We start from the raw sequence: 6000 nt of genomic DNA on the forward strand, positions 1-6000 counted from the left end.
AGACAGAAAGCACTCTATGCTCCAAAAATCTTGGGATCCAACTAGAAAACGAAGTAAATGTGGGACTGGCTGTGCTTATTTCAGCCGGCACACAAAACAGAATCGGAGAAGGTTCACCATCACATATCCAGGATCCCCTATTCCTTAAAGCCTCTTCCTCTGCCAGTTACCCATGATATTAGAAATAAGCACATGTACTTGGCTCATCCCTGCGCTGCGACCAGACTGCCTCTTGCACGGCACCTCCAGCTGCTGCTCAGCGCTGCGGAGCACCTCCATGACTGCAACCTGCCAGGCTGTAGCCAGCAAGATTTCTCCTGTGCTCTCTTTTTGGACTGTATCGAATGGGTACAGCCCAAATACAGCAGTAGAATAACCAGAGTTCTGGTACTGTGGGCAACGGTGTGGTCCTCTGGGTCTGAAAGAGCGAGAAGGCAACGAGCCATCCCACCTTTGGTTGACTTCCTGATATCTGAGCACGCACCCATGCGTTCACATATCTGCATGCATGCACACACAGTATGACAGCCGTTCAAAGCCACAAAAAAAGGTGACGGATGTGTTTTCTTGGTTCTGATCACTTTAATCTGAAAAAAAGGACCATTTTGTGCACTATTATATGTACTACAGCAATAGAATCAATGGTAAGTTTCATCCTGTCTGTAAATCAAACCAAGATTGTTTTCCTAATTACATTTATAGCACTTTGTTTTTTAAATGGTCATCACAAACCAGGCACATATTCTGGAATGACATCAAGGATTCTCTGATGACATAGAAAATAGGCAGATATCTTTGCAGCAACATATTGACTTTTGTTGCTGGTGTGCAATAAAAAAAAAAAAGAAAGCTTTTTTCATCAGGACTCTGAACACAGGAGATTCCAAAACACCATGGGAAGCAACAAGAAAGTGTTTATGAACTATAATTGTATATTCATAATGAGAAAAACCAGGCAGAAAAGTAAATAAAATCCATTTTTAATTAATGATCTTTACTTTTCTTCTAAGCTTTCCTGACGCTGGCTCAGCCTCCCCCACTCTGCCTCTCCTTGCGCTGAATGCTGCCTGATCACATGGCCACAAGTCAAAATGAGACCAAATGACGCAGAAAACTAAAATTGAACTTTAACCCCACCTCCTCCCCTCAGTTATTCCCCCCTGCACCAGCAGGAGAAAAAAAAAATTAAAAATCCAAATATGAAGCAAAAATCATTCCCCCACAAATGCTGAAGTCAAACACCACCCCCCCCCCACCCCCACCCCCCCCCAAAAAAAGAAAAAAGGGAAAAAAAGCACGTTTAATTTGACACAAAGACTTTTCTTTTTGCACAGTTCTGCCAGGCAGATTATCTGCAACTAGAAGTAGAGCATTTAGAATGAAGAGCAGAAATAGAAATGTAGGGGTGGGGACTGCTAGCTCAGAAGAGCCTTTTGTCTGGCGATACTGTGACTAAAGATAATCTTTGTTTATCTTGTATGTTTAACTTGTGCCTTGTATATCCAAAGTGTTGGAAAAAAATGTGGAATTACAAGTGAGTAACAGAACAAACCCATAACACAGGGTATAATTTCTAGGCATGGCGAAGGCAGGAAAAACAAACTCAGCAGTTATTATACCATATTTTTTTTTTCTTCATAATCTCTCCCAGACTTGTGGTACAATAATGTTACAATTAAAGGATACTTTGACTAACAATTTTACAGCAGAATGAAACAAAATTATGTCACATTACTAATACAGAAAAGCAGAGCGGCGATGCACCCTGGCTACACAAGTACAGCTTAAAGATAAAACTTTACGGAGAAGAAGGGGTAAGCTCAAGGCTGCTGAAAACTGAATAGGATTTAAGTATTTAGTGTCACCCAATCATCGAAATATGATTAATGAGTCTGGAGGAGTACACTGCTTTTTAGTCTCCAAAGCAAGGCGGACATGGGGGGAAATGTATTTGAGCTTTTCAGTGATAAAAGCTGCAGCAAAATTCTGCACAGCTAAACTACACGTTCAATTCCAGCTGCTTATTTCTCCTCTGTGTGATTAGAGCCTCCCATTTCCCTCATTACAGGCTTGATATTATTGAAGCAAAGCCAACAGCAAGTTAGCAAGCCAGCAGGGGAGCAAATTGATTATACAGTTAGCTGTGGAAAAACTGAAATTCTTTATTAAGGGGAAATGAAATACAGTTAATTTATGCTTCATCTGAACCCCTCCCACACTACACTTACTCTGCTGGTACTCTGAATTTTCTCTGAAGCTACAAGACAGCCAAGAAATTACAGAAGCTTTATTGATAGAAAAATAAGTCAGCGCTTCAGGATTTTTTAAAGGATTTTTCTATTACTAATTACCATAACTCACTCACTATGTAGGACAACATAGCATTAAAGCTGAAAAGAAACAAAGACACAAAGCATTCAGTTTTATGTAGAATTGAAGACTTTGCTGTCTGTCTTTAACTAGTTTTACCACGGCAGTCCACAAATAAATGTAAATATCACATTATCTGTAAAGCAACAACTCAATTTTTGTGGTATTTCAATTATAAATGTCTTTCCCAAAATGGTCTTCAGGAGCAGAAGTCATTTTTGGAGAATAACAGCAGGTCTGTTACTTTATTTCTGAGAAGTGTAGGTTAAGCAGACCACAAGATAAAGTTTTTTTCTAAAATGAGACCTTGCAGAAGACACCACCCGCCATCACACTTGCCCCATCCCGAGCGATTATATCCGAGCAGTTCAGATCTTTCCGACAGAGTGACAAAGCACCAAAAGCTCACAAGCAGAAAATTCCTTGTGCCTCCAGCCCTTTGCTCTCCAGCCCCAAACGCTTGCTCTTGGCGGAGCCCAGGGCTCTGGATAGGACCCTGCTGAGGAACGTCTCCTCTCCAAATGGCTGTCACCTCCCATTGCTCTCAGCAGGTCCCAGGCCACCGGCGACCCTTCCCAAAGGCAGTCACTACTTCTTTTAATCTATTTTTCACTGTCCCTTTCCATCCCAGGCAGGACAAGGGATAGATCCTCTTCAGATGGCACCTTCGCTCTGTCCCATGAGGCATGAAGGATGCAGTAACTTCAGGTAAGATGTTAAACTTCCACAAGAGATTCCATGCAAGAGTTCCACTGAGGGAAATGCTTAATGAGACCACTCCACAGGTAGGCAGGGACAATACTGTACAACGCATCTTTAATAAAAACTGTGACTTAGGATTCACAACCTTAATCAAACGCCAAGGAGGAGCAGCCCTGTAATTGCTGGTGTGCTTCAGGTAGATGGTCCTGTGTTTCATTAGCCTTTCTTCTGCCTCCTCTGCATTTCTGAGGCTTTGTTCATGGTGCAACATCCCTGTAACATATTTTTCCTCCCAATTAATGATGTGTGCTTTGAGATTTCCCCCTGGTTTTCAGACAAAACTGCTACCAATTTTCTATACCTGTCAGTGTCTTTTTGGTGTCATTAGAATAAAAGCAATCACGCTTGATTTGCACTACCCACTTTAGCAATATTAATACTAAAAGAGAAGTAAAAGTACACGTTATGCTTTTATTTCCTGTTACCCTCCTCCCTCAAGAACTGGAGAAAATAAACGTCATCTTTTTCACTTGCTGCTGTAATATCCACTGACTAATCCAAGGAATTGATAATAAATGCAACTAAAAGTTTGCACAGAACTTAAAATGCAGAAGAGCTTATTTCTCTGAAGACTGGATGTTTACCAGGAAATGAGATGGGCTCAAATTGCCCTTGTGACTGCTCGAGATGTATACTCATTAAAGATACCACTGAAGTAATATGGAGGAGGAAATAAATTGTTTAGAAGGATAGTGCCAAGACTGGCAAATCTAAAATTTACTATACAGTCATACTGCAGCTATTTTGGGAGCCACAATCACCTCTTGGAAAAGTAAACACCTTTCCACAGAACAGCAATTCTGTGTGTTGCGATTGGCCATCTTGACTGAAGCCAATGGGGTAATGACTTTACAAGTGGCAAAAACCAGGCCCTTGGCAAAAATTATCCCTAGCTTCATGAAATACGGAACTATTTTGTTAAAGGAAAAAACCAAGTTATTGAAATGTTTTACCTAAATCTATACCTAAACATCTATACATGCCCCCATTGCTTATAAGAAAGTTTCTACATGGAGAAAGACAGTAAATCTACAATACACGAACTCTGACATAATCATTGACATAAACCCACTGCTTTTGGGCTAACAAGTGGTTTTCAAAAAGAAACCCAACCTTACAGCTTCATGAAAAATTAACAGAGATATATGCCAAAAAATTCTCAGTGTCATTCTGAACAAATTCTTTCCTGACTCATAGCAGCTACATATTGTAAACAGTACTATTCATACATGATGCAAAACCACCATAAAGAAACCAACCAACCTAAACACAGAGAATACATTGTAGCTGCGACTGGGTTGTATCCAGAAACTGTGTGTGCGTGGCTATACACTCATATATACACACATACGTATATGTACACACATAGTCTTTTGATAGGCTTTCCTCCTACATTTTTTATCTTTAATTCTACTTTTCATTTGTTATGTGGCTGTTTTTTAATTTATTTATGAATATAAATTAAATTATATATATATATAAAAATCACAAAAGCTCTCCATTTTGCAATGGGAGCATGGCAAAAGACTGTAGAAGAGCTATGGCTTTCCTCAGTAACCTGAGGTAAGGGCCATGGAAAATTTCTGTTGTGAAAGTTAGCCCTCACATGGCTATGTAGGCTCTTTAGCTAAGCAGTGCCATCTTAAGGAGAGGGCTTGGTGGAATCTAGAGCCTAAGCACGGATTTGGAGAACCCTCTGCGATTTGCAATAGAGCTGCCAGACATAGCAAATACTACATGATTTCATAGTATATGACTAAAAAAGCTCCATGGCACACCAAAGGCCCAGGGGACAGAGCTTTTCTGTTAGGAACAGGTTGTTTTTCTGGGGATTGGTCTGGATACATGTAAGCAAATTGCCTTACTAAATGGATCTGTCCACGTGCAACAAATCTGACACCAGACTCCCTGTGAACAGTGTAAACCTTCGTCGTTGATGTGATGAAGCCAACCTGATGCATTCATGATCCGTGTGCCATTTAACCATCTGGGGTCTTAGACACCTCTAGGCTGCAGTCAAGAATTTGAGGTCCAAAGTCTCTAAAGTCCTTTGGATGACCCTGTAACTGCTCCTAAATATGAAAAAAAATACAATTCTTATACCTTAAAGGTGGGAAAAGTCTCTTTTGTACGGCAGGCAAAGAAAGGTGGCTGACAGCATATGCCGAGCGAATAGCACAGCTGGACTCCCTGTCCTAGCCAAATGCTTTGTGTGTTACACAATATTGTTTCCTAATACCTTCACAGTTGCTTCTAATGCTTTCCTGCTCATGAACTCCAAATGCTTCACACAAAGATTCAGACATTTCAAAAAATCATTACTGTTTTGAATGTATTTCTGTTAACCCAAGCTGGTTGCCTAAAAGAAGCATGTAAGAAGTTGGCCTGCCAGTTAGTGCAACAGACAGGCATCTCGAAGGTAGCTGGCATCAAGAAGAGCGATGAAAATGAAGGCATTCAAAAGTCTTCAGCAAGTTTCAGGAATCTGTGGCCTGTGAGTCCCATTTCCTGAATCTTTAAGACAGAACATGTCATCATTCCATATCAGAAAGCATCTGACTACAGCTGGGAGCAACAGGCATCACTGACGCCAACCACTGTTTCGCCAGGGGTATGAATCTGCAGTTAAATAATTTTATCCCTATGTCATTCTTTGGGTCAGTTGCAGTGCAGAGGAGAGGTGCCTTTCTACCACCTTGCTGACAGCTAGACCCTCAACAGATAAAAAGCACTCATCTTTACCAAAAGTGAAAACACTACTTAACATGGAATTTCTCTGCTGTGACAAAATGGAATCTTTTTTTTTCCAGTTTACTATAGTTTGAAAGGTCCTATCAGTCTCCTTTAATGAATATTCTTAATATAATC

Source organism: Phalacrocorax aristotelis, chromosome 2 (assembly GCF_949628215.1).
Source record: "Phalacrocorax aristotelis chromosome 2, bGulAri2.1, whole genome shotgun sequence".
Classification (NCBI taxonomy): domain Eukaryota; kingdom Metazoa; phylum Chordata; class Aves; order Suliformes; family Phalacrocoracidae; genus Phalacrocorax; species Phalacrocorax aristotelis.